General features: G+C 43.5%; 1 pseudogene; it reads left to right on the plus strand.

The window, feature by feature from the left end:
- Window positions 1-2,141: 2,141 nt before the first annotated feature.
- Window positions 2,142-12,183, plus strand: part of LOC119361286 — a 34,181-nt pseudogene continuing 24,139 nt past the window's right edge.

A 12,183-nucleotide genomic window follows, 5' to 3' on the forward strand; every position in this document is an offset into this window, starting at 1 on the left:
TCGCATGCTGAGTAACATACACTGCCGGAGTAGAGTAGGGAGTGTAGTTTTTTATTTTGTTTCCCATGTGCGTTAGCCTTCTGTATGGCGAGAACAATCTGGCCATAGCAAATTAGCAGTTAATCCCACACATACATACATGTGTGCTTGTGTTTTTTGCAAATGAATTTGCCACCACAAAATTTCGAGCCATGGCAAATTTAGAGTCATGGCAAATTTTGATGATGCCATGGTAAATTTCAGGAACATGGCAAATTTACACCCATGGCATTTTTTGGTTGATCACACAGCTCAAACATGTGTACCAGTAGTAGTACATAGGTCATGTGGCCTGTAAATGATCTGGTGCTGTTCTTACAGAGTATATGTGATCTGATTGAGGTTAGAGATCATGGCAATTGTTATACTTTATCGATGGCAATTCTTTTACTTATATGTCTATTTTAACCAAAACACCATGAAAATTTTATTATGCATATGCCATGGCAATTTTTCTTCATAATTTTTAGCCATGTCTCTCATGGTACAAGCATTTGACATTTTATGCCTATGGCAAAATTTGATTAAGCCCATGGCAAATCTGTAGGTATTGTCGATTTGTATCTTAGTCACATGGCAATTTTTGTCATGTTTTTTGTATGCACCAAAATATGTCTAATTTTGTCATGCCCAAGGAGGCAAGGATATATATTTTTGCCATGTGACAAGTTTTAAACTTCGTAGAATTGCCATGTGGACATTTCAAAGATTTATACACTTTTGCCATGCTTTTCACGAATTTGCCATGTGAGCAGGTATGAAACTTGTCATGCTATGAACAAATTCCGTAAACTTGCTTTGTGACTAGTACTCCAAAAAAATACATTCCAACATGTTATGTACATTTTGCCATCATTTTAGATTGCAAACGTTGTCTAAACTTTGCCATGTGATCTGTACACAAAAAAATTGATCATCAACATTTTACCCTTTTTAAGAACATGATTATTTTTGGTTTGTAGCATGACAATTTTGTACTCCCTCCGTCCCATAATGTAAGACACGTCTTACATTATGGGACGGAGGAAGTAGTTTATTGGCATGGCATTTTTTTTTTCTATTTTTCCATGACAGATTTACCTTTAGTGACATGGAAACTTCACCTAAATCGCCATGGCAAATTTTTAACTTTTATTGCCATGGCAATTACTACTTTTTATTTTTCCATAGCATATTTTACATTTTTTTTGCCATGAAAAAATTAATTTTTACATACATGTCAAAATTTTACTTTAGTCAAACATGGCAAATTAAATTTACCTTTTCTATTCTGCCATGGCAAATTCACCTTCATTGACATGGCAAATTTACCTAAGTCGCCATGGCAAACTTTGATTTTTATTACCATGGCAGTTTCTACTTCTTATTTTTCAATGGCAAATTTACATATTTTTTGCCATGGTAAAATTATCTATGCTATCATGGCAAATTTACTTTTTACGTACATGCCAAAATTTTACTTTAGTCGATCATGGTAAATTAATTTACTTTTCTATTCTGCCATGGAAAATCCACCTTCATTGACATAACAAATTTACCTAAATTGCCACGGCAAACTTTAACTTTGGTTGCTGTGTAATTTATACTTTTTATCTTACATGGCAAATTTACATCTTTTTTACCATGGCAAAATTAGCTATACTACCACGGCAAATTTGCTTTTTACATACATATCAATTTTTTTTACTTTAGTCACTCACATGGCAAATTAAATTTACTTTTCTATTTTCTGTAATTTATGTATGTGCATCTTTTTTATCAAACCTGCTGGGTGGGTTTCCGTTTTGTTGATTTAATTTTTTCTTGGGTGTTGGACATTTTTTTTGCACAAGCAGCAAACCTTTTCTGTTGAGGGGGGCCGTTTCATTGGGATTTTTCTTTTTTTTTGTATATTAAATAATTCCGGACTGTATTTTCGCGACAGCGGCGGGAGAGAATTAGATGAACGACAGCGGCGGCTGGGCTGGATCGGTCGTCATGAGGTCCTACTTGTCGGGCTGAGCTGAGAGAAAACCCCAGCTGGCCCTTTGCCTTCACCTGATAAAGGAAAAGGCGGCGGCGGCAGGAGAAGAAAGTACGGCGAACAGTGGTGAGGGGGTGAGATGACCACCGCCACGATTTCGAAGACAAGGAGTGGCAAGCCAGAGTTAAGCGAGGAGCTCTATCAGGCCGCAATCTGCATGGAGGAGAGGATCCGCGCGCTGCAATCCGCCGGTTGGATCGGCAATGAAGGGGAATCGATGGAGATTGGCGACGGCTGCGAGATGGAAACGGGAGGGAAGTCATCAACGGGGTGGAGTAGCGCCGCGTCCCTAGAGCTCGAGGAGCTGCTCCACCGTGCCGCAATCCTCACCCAGACGAGGGTAGGCGACGGGAACGCAGAAAACGAGGAGCTGCTCGATCTGGCCGCAACGGAGAGGATCGTCGGCCAGGCAGGCAACCCACTCTCCTGGGAATTAATAAGTGCGATCATGCCGGAGTTTGAAGCAAAGGTCGGCGACATTGCTTCGGTACTTCAGGTAGAAGAGACCCGGAAGGAGGCGGTGGCCGTGCTGAGCTTCGGCTTCAGGCTGCGCTTGTTCTCCGAGCAGATCGATGAGCTGCGGCACGAGATGTGCAACTTTCTGAGATCGTTCTCGTCAGAAAACAAAAATATAAGGAGCACCATGATGAAGTTTATCTCCGAGCCGTACTTATCCCGTATCAGCAAACTAGTGGGTCCACCCGCGCATTTGCGCGGCTAGATCTTATTGTTTAATGTACATTTATTTAGAAAACAGTAAGTTCGCATTTGAATACTTGTTTTTATTCATTGTCAAACCAACATAGTATGCCACTAAATGTTAATTACTTTTGTCCGATTATAAGTTGGTTTAACAATAATAGGTCTGAGATTATGTCATGCTAATGCATACTTAAATCGAAACTACTTCACAGATGACATTTGCTTGTCACGATTCTGAGCCAATGCCAAATCCAACAACTTTCTGTACATTGGCATCTTGAATGGATGGTGTGAGATGGAGTGTCGTGCTGAAATCGTCTGTGAATGTCGTCTGTATAGCAATTCTCTACTTAAATTTTAAGATGAAATTTTGAAAAGAAAACACATTTGTGAAAAATAGTTTAAATGTCGTCACTATGTTTGCCTTGGAGGCTACCTTGATGTGGCTCTATTTTTTAAATAATATAATTGTTACATCGTTTACTTGCGTCTTTGCTCCTCTCCGATCCTCTTCAGCCATGAAGATATTATATTCTCTTGGAATGGGATGATTCATTTGTAATCGTCATTATGAAATAGATGTAGTTTTAGGTCGAGTCACTTGCTCTTCTTTTGTTTGTCCCATTTTTCCTCCCTCAATAACTACATCAACCCAGATTTTAAAATCATGCTTTGCATAAATCTCCAGACCCAATCCTTTGTCTTTTTTGATAAACATAGTACAAAAGTAAACATTGAGATACACGCACATACACTAACCCTATGAACACATGCATGCACGTTTTATCCCTAAGAGCACCTCTATGGGACTGGGCTAACACATCTAATGGGAACGTTTCCTCCTACTGAATGAAAATCTGAAATAATAAATATAAAAAATTGCAAGCACCAGTGCCAAGTCTAGGACTTGAACTCTAGTAGGCTTGCTCCACCATACGAAACCTAACCATCTGAGTTTCACTCAGTTCACCCAAATACTATGTCCTTGAAGTAGGTGTATGATGACAGGTTAGGTACACTGATAGAGATCAAGGTGGAGTTCGAGCGTACTCTAGCTTTATCAATATTATTCTCGACTGATTAATGTCATACTATGTATCCCTATACTATATTATTAGTTTATAATATAATATGTTTATCCACCATATTGAGCTTTCATGTCCTTGGTTTTTTGCCATGTGATTCTGCGTTGCCTGTTTTGCACGACATCTTCGAGAGCTCGTATTTATCCGATAATATGTACAAAAGTGCCTTGGTATCTACACTTTTTTTGGTATCTACACTGATAGGCCATACATTTGTTGGACATCCTTTCCTCCTTAACCCTAAAGTTCTTTCATAATATTTATTTTGTTACTAAGATACCATCCATCACGTGCAGCAAGTCCAGCGCTTACCACAAACATATAATTTTACCTGATTAAGAATCTCATGTAGAAACCCACAAAAACTCTCCACAGAGAAACTATTGAGGGAAAGTTGATAGTACCAAATTGGCTGTTTGCACATACGTATACATAGTCGTGCTTCAAGTAGATGTAAATTTGCATAAAAACAGTTTTTATTTTTTTTGCGAAAATAAAAAGAGTTTTTTTTTTGGTATCTACACTGATAGGCCATACATTTGCTTCAAAAGAATTTAAATGTTGTAGAAAACAACCTTGTGATCAAGTTTTTTTTTTTAGAACGTCACACAAATCTCATCAACTTTTCATGGAAATTTACACAACAAAGACATGTCTACATAACTAAACAAATTCAAATAAATTGACATTTCAAGATAATTGCTTTTACCTGCGAGCTCATCCATCTTATTGACATTTTTACAGAGAAGAAACAGCAAATGTGACCCGACTCTGAAAACAATTAAGCACTTCCAATGCGCGACCGCACAATTGCTCATGATCCCATTGGATCCGGACGCGCTGCCGAAGTTGCCGTCATGGCGGACGCTTTCCATCTCCGTGCGCACTCGTTGTTGGCCAGAACTGCTCTCACTTGGGATGCAGCAGCTGCAGCTCTTATGCCAGCTACTGCCCCCTGCTCGCCACCACGTGCTGATGTATCCACTTCCACACCAGCTGCGATTCACAGTGGGCTGCCGCACAATCAGCTCGCTCTGCACAATCCTCTTCCCACGCTGCCATCACGCTCATAGTGCTATTGTTATCCGGTGTGCTCGTCGTAGCGATTGTTGGCCAAGCCGGTGGAGCTCCTGCAGGACCTTATCAGCTGTTCGACGACTGAGTTAGCGGGACACGGTCTGGTCGAGGTGTGTCAGTATAATTATAGTAATAGAGAATATTGTGTTTGTACTCAAAGCAAGGGCTCGCGACACCTGCCATCTATCAATCCAGCCTGCACTATAGCAATGAGAATGATATGATAATTTGAAAGATATTTATGAACCCACATGTCTGAATGTCTGATTCATTAGTTAATCAGGAATATTGCATCCCCAGCTGCTATATATTTACCTATGTAAATCCCGCTTGTAAAACTTAGATTAAAGTAACAAAAATTCAGGCAAGCACACGCACCTGTTGCGTAGTGTGTGTTTCCGCGAGATCTTGACCGGCGTTGTGTTCGTCGATTGATTGCGTAGATGCAGCCAGAACTAATCAATTCACTTGCCTGCTTGCGTAGCTTGCCGGCTATGTACACGCGCCTGTGTTGTTGGCCAAAGCATTGGCCAACGGTTGATCCTTCTATCATCATGCCTGAGCAAGTTCTTCAGCCCGCGAGTATTCACCTCTAACAGGGTCGATGATCCAAAGAGGAACCGAGCAGGCCTTCTGATCGGGCGGCAGAAAACATGGAATATGATGTGAGGATGAACCCTGCTAGCGTGTTAGCTCTGGCCGCTGGATTGGAGAACAGAAACATGGTCGAGAGCTGTGCCATGTAGTATATCCCGGAGATCTTGCAATTCTTCGTGAGCATGGTGACCTTCTCCAACATCGATTTCATGGGGCTTCCTTGCGTTCCTCCTAGCGGCTCAGCGGCATGTTCCTCTGGATGCTAATGAGGTTCTTCCCCACGCTCATGGAGCTTGGACAACTTCCGCCTGCAACGCCAAGGCCGCCACCAATGGGAGCTTGGGCGCCTTTTCCTGTGTTGGAGCCGAGCCGAGGCAAGTTATGGAGTCACGTATATTTGCTCTCATCGACGATGATAACAGCGATCCGATTGGAATTCCGTGTAGAAGTTTCCTACTTCGTTGCAGTCGTATCTAGCTTTCCATCACATGTACGATTACAATGGAATTCCTTCCTTTTCTTCTATTCTTTTTGGTTGACAATTTTTTTCTTTCTACTAGCAAAAATGCCCGTGTGTTGCAACGGGAGAAAAAGTTATCACACCACCTAGCCTCAATAAGCATTGCTAACACCACCTCCCCCCCACCCCACCCATACACAGGTCAATGTCCTATATTTTAACCCCCACCTGTGTGGCCGCCTATATTTCTTCCCACCATGATCGCGTCAGATATATGTCAATAAATTTGTATGAAAATATATTCTTGTACTCTATGCTCATTTGCTATTATATTCTTTGTTTTATTTTATTGTTGCATCATCATATCATCGTGCCATTAAAACACAAATAAATAAACTGCATAGATCTTTGATCTATTTAAAACGAGGGAATTGATTGTGGTTTTCTTTATAATCCATGAACATATCCTCCCAATATTATTAGGGAGGTAGAATAAAACATTCCATTAATTCTGGAATCACCCATAACCACACTTGCAATTGAATTTCCTTTTGATTCCAAATATTTCAAATTCATGTGATATTCTCCAAATAACTCTTTGAAGTTGTGGTGCTTTGATTTGCCAAATTTCATCTTGGTTCCCCTTCAAATAAATTCTTTTTGTTTTCTCTTGTTTGAAAAATAGAAAAGGAAGGAAAGACTTTTTTTTTCTACCAGGCCGGCCCAGCTCCTTCCCTTTCGCCATAGAAGCTGCGGCCCAAGCCACCCCTCTCTCTCCCGATCAGATAGGTCGAGCATCCCGTATACCCACGATCCCCACCCACTCCTCTTCCTGTCGTTCCCTCTCGGACGCCCCTCTCCTGCGTCGCCACCCTCAAGCGGTGGACCCTAGCCCCAGCCACTGCAGCAAGCCGTTGACGCCGGCAAGTCGAGCCCGCCCATGGAAGAGGATGGCGCAAGCCGTTGCCGCAGGCAAGTCGAGCCCGCCATGCAGGCCGCCGCTGGTGCCCTTCCTCCAGGGACCCGGATGCCCCTCTCCTGCGCCGCCGCCCTCAAGCGGTGGACCCTAGCCTGACCAGCCACTGCAGCAAGCCGTTGCCGCCGGCTAAGTCGAGCCCGCCCATGGAAGAGGATGGCGCAAGCCGTTGCCGCCGGCAAGTCGAGCCCGCCCATGGAAGAGGATGGCGCGTCTCTGTCTCAATACATCCGCCGCTGGATCCATGCCGGAGCAGTCGGATCCGTCGCATGGGCCAACGCAGGCCGCCGCTGGTGCCCTTCCTCCAGGGACCCGCCTCGACCTGTTCGTCCGCCGACTCGGGCATTGATGCTTCGATGCCGCTGGTGACCCTGGGTAAAGATGACCCATATATCTCATCCTAGTGTCTTGGCTTGCTTGATTCTTGCAACTGACGTACATATATAAGTCGGTAGGATTTCGTTTAAAGGAGCACGGTGGTACTATTCTAGTTGGTAAAATAGAAATATAAATTTAAACTGTAAGCGTAAATTAACATAAAGAAAAGCGCATTGTGACGGTGAACCCGGAGACCCAATCCGTGCTTTATTATTAGGGAGAGATTCAATGCATGCGACTCCCTAGAGATAATTGGACGTGTCAATCTCAAAATTTATGACACCTGATCATATTCCTCCGTATTACACGTGACATGTTCGGTTTGTTCTATACAACAATATTTGTATGTAACCTTACATCTTTTAAATCTATATTTGTATGTAACGTTACATCTTTTAAATCTTAGCCGTCAATATCTAAAATTAACGACTGTGATAATTATATCTATGTGGATGAGCGTGGTGGCTTGTTTGCCTTTTGTCATATGTATATAATAGATAGATAGATAGAAGATTGCAGTTGATCTCTGACAGTATCAGTATGCTCCAGCGAATGGACTCAGACTTCGACTCCAAAGTGAAATCAACGATCATCAAGCTGAAATCAGAATCCTTCTTGTCAGCCATGGAGGACGAGCTCCACAGGGCAGGCCAAGAAGATTCCGTGGAGATGGAGGAGAAGAGATTCGCTGCCTACCATCTCTACTGGGAGCGTATATGGGGCAAGGATGGTCACAGCTTCGAAAAACAGAGTGAGTAAAATGTTAGTTATCCGGTTGTAGTTAGTTTTCTTGACATACTTGCATATCTCAAGGAAGCCGATTCCTTGCAATTTGGAATTTACTCCACTTTAGTATATAACCAGATTGATTCTGCTTTATTCTTCTTGAATGAATCATTTATTTTATGTCAGATCTCTAACTCATACTTAAATTACATGCAGCGATATTGAGCCCCATGCAATTTACACATTGCACAACACGCCGCTTCCTGAAAGTGCAACTATCCCTAGGTGGTTTAGGTAATTTCTAACAACATATAGCTCACCGAGCTAACATTATTCCAAGATAAATATTTCAGAAAAAACTCAATGAATGGCATGGCATGGATGAGAAAAGTGGATCCTCAAAATGCGAAGGATAAAAGGATTGGCTAAAGCTCAAAATCTCAAGACTATACATTTTATATTTTAGTAATCCAAGATTACATTGAGTCTATAGGAAAAGCCAATACTATCAAGGAGGGATGATGTGTTGCTTAATGAGTTTCTTGCTCCATAGTGCTTAGTGATATGCTCCAAAACCCTCAACTACTTTCTCACATCCACACATGACCTAAACCAAAAGTCAAACTCGGCCCTACCGATTCTTTCTATCCGACGCCACCGAGTTCAAATGTCATAGCCACTGCCACAAACCCTAGGCAAATCGGTCTCACCGATAGGGATCTCGGTATCACCGAGATGGGATTGTAATCTCTCTGTTTCCCTTCGTAACGTTTCGGTACCACCGAGATGAGCGATCGGTCCCACCGAGATTGCAATGTAAACTCCCTGTTTCCTTTTCGTAACATTTCGGTCCCACCGAAATGAGCGAATCGGTTCCAACGAGTTTACCTGACCAACTCTCTGGTTAGCTTATTACTAAAATCGGTCCCACCGAGTTTGTGTAATCGGTCTCACTGAGATTACGTTAAGCCCTAAACCCTAACAATATCGGTCCTACCGACTTGCATGTCGGTCCCACCGAAAATCCTAACGGTCACTAGATTTGCTGAATCGGTCCGACCGAGTTTATCAATTCGGTCCCACCGAGTTTGGCAAGTTGTGTGTAACGGTTAGATTTTGTGTGGAGGCTATATATACCCCTCCACCTCCTCTTCATTCGTGGAGAGAGTCATCAGAACAAACCTACACTTCCAACTTGCTGTTTCTGAGAGAGAACCACCTACTCATGTGTTGAGGCCAAGATATTCCATTCCTACCATATGAATCTTGATCTCTAGCCTTCCCCAAGTTGCTTTCCACTCAAATCTTCTTTCCACCAAATCCAATTCCTGTGAGAGAGAGTTGAGTGTTGGGGAGACTATAATTTGAAGCACAAGAGCAAGGAGTTCATCATCAACACACCATTTGTTACTTCTTGGAGAGTGGTGTCTCCTAGATTGGCTAGGTGTCACTTGGGAGCCTCCGACAAGATTGTGGAGTTGAACCAAGGAGTTTGTAAGGGCAAGGAGATCGCCTACTTCGTGAAGATCTACCGCTAGTGAGGCAAGTTCGTGGGCGACGGTCATGGTGGGATAGACAAGGTTGCTTCTTCCTGGACCCTTCATGGGTGGAGCCCCCCGTGGACTCGCGCAACCGTTACCCTTAGTGGGTTGAAGTCTCCATCAACGTGGATGTACGATAGCACCACCTATCGGAACCACGACAAAAACATCCGTATCTCCAATTGCGTTTGAATTCTCCAAACCCTTTCTTTTACATTATTGCAAGTTGCATACTTTACTTTTCGCTGCTCATATACTCTTTGCATGCTTGCTTGAATTGTGTTAAGATTGCTTGACTTGTGCTAAGATAGCTAAAATCTGCCAAAGACTAAAATTGGGAAAAGGAAAAGTTTTTATTTGGTCAAGTAGTCTAATCACCCCCCCTCTAGACATATTTTTGATCCTACAAGTGGTATCAGAGCTTTGGTCTCCATTTGCTTTGATTTCCATAGCTTTTGGTGGTCATAGCCTTGTTTTCACAACCTAGGAGAGTATGGCGTCTAGCGAGGGAAATTATCACCGTAGAGGTCCTTACTTTGATGGTACTAATTTTGCTAGTTGGAATCATAAGATGAAAATGCATATTCTTGGACATAACCCTGCCGTTTGGGCTATTGTGTGTATTGGCTTGCAAGGTGAATTCTTTGATGGGAGAGAACTGAACCGTGAAGCTAGCGTGGAAGAGTTGAAGATGCTGCAATACAACGCTCAAGCTTGTGATATCCTCTTCAATGGATTGTGCCCCGAAGAATTCAAAAAAATCTGTCGTCTTGAGAATGCAAAGGAAATTTGGGATACTTTGATTAATATGCATGAAGGTACCGAATCCGTCAAGGAATCCAAGTTGGATGTGCTCCAAAGTCAACTTGACAAGTTCAAAATTGTCGTGGAATTGTCACGTCAGATGTCCTCGTGAAAGGACTTAGTTGTGGAGCCATCGCAGCTAGGAAGCTTGAAGGGGTTAATCGGGACAAAGGACACGAGAGGTTTTATACTAGTTCGGCCCCTTACGGTGAAGGTAAGGCCTACGTCTAGTTGGGTTGGTATTGATGTTTCGATGACCAAGGAGCGAGATACGCTATGCCTGGCTCTCGATCAGTTGTTTCTTTTTGTTTGTCTCCCTTTGGGGAGCTGAGGGAGTCCCGGACTAGGGGGTGTCCAAATAGCCGAACTATCATCATCGGCCGGACTCCAAGACTACGAAGATACAAGATTGAAGACTTCGTCCCGTGTCCGGATTGGACTTTCCTTGGCGTGGAAGGCAAGCTTGGCGATACGGATATGTAGATCTCCTACCATTGTAACCGACTCTGTGTAACCCTAACCCTCTCCGGTGTCTATATAAACCGAATGGCTTTAGTTCGTAGGACGAACAACAATCATACCATAGGCTAGCTTCTAGGGTTTAGCCTCCTTGATCTCGTGGTAGATCTACTCTTGTAACACACATCATCAATATTAATCAAGCAGGACGTAGGGTTTTACCTCCATCAAGAGGGCCCGAACCTGGGTAAAACATCGTGTCCCTCATCTCCTGTTACCATCCGCCTAGACGCACAGTTCGGGACCCCCTACCCGAGATCCGCCGGTTTTGACACCGACATTGGTGCTTTCATTGAGAGTTCCTCTGTGCCGTCGCAATCAGGAAGGATGCCTTTTCCCGTCTTTAAAGACGGCGCCGTCGTCAAGGGAGCTTTGGCCGCCGGCCAAACTATCCGGCTAGGTGGTTTTCTTATGACCGCCTGTTCGGTCACCACTCCGACGGTGACCTCTCAGGTCATCAAAAGCGATCTTCACGTCAGCTCAGAATTCGCCGAGCAGTTAGATCCAATTGAGCTCTCCTCCGTAAATGAGCTCTTGGATCGCATCGCCGCCCTGGGAGTCGCTACAAACTACGATCAGATTGGGCTTAAAACCGATCTGAGAGAAATTAACTCTCCCCAGGCTACCCACCACATTGTTGTGGTAGAGGAACAATGCGGCGACTCTTCTTCTATGTTGAAAACCAACTGTGTCCGGATTCCCGATCCCTCCATACCGGATTCCCGCGGAGGGACGGACGCCAATCAAATACTGAACCTAGAGTCAGGCATCGGAGCAGATTCGTTGGAAAGCATCTAACAAACCAAGCTTCCAAATCCGGAAGCTTCTTGGCCTTTGAGCCTCAAATCGGGCAGGGTTCCGAACTTAATTCCACCCGCCCACCCAAACATAAGCGATCTATCTCAAATAAGGCAAGAGCCCGATGAAACAGTACATCGTTACTGGGCCAGATTCCTCCTAGTTATGAACAGGATAAAGGGCTGCCGTGAAGAAAGCGCGATTTCAATTTTCTGCAACAATTGCACGGACAAGCGAATCATAAACGCCATCAGTCGTCGCGAAGTTACACGCTTCGCCGACCTAGCGACCATTGTACAAAAATAATGTGCAATGGAGAGTGCCTGGAAAACCGAAACTAGGTTCTGGGACAATCCGGCCCTGAATACAACCCCAGTCTGAAATAAAAGTGCGTCATACTCAAGCACCTGGGTTAAAAACCAAAAAGCAAAAAACCCCTAAAGGGTATGGAACCGTAC

Source organism: Triticum dicoccoides, chromosome 2B (assembly GCF_002162155.2).
Source record: "Triticum dicoccoides isolate Atlit2015 ecotype Zavitan chromosome 2B, WEW_v2.0, whole genome shotgun sequence".
In the NCBI taxonomy this organism is placed as follows: Eukaryota; Viridiplantae; Streptophyta; class Magnoliopsida; order Poales; family Poaceae; genus Triticum; species Triticum dicoccoides.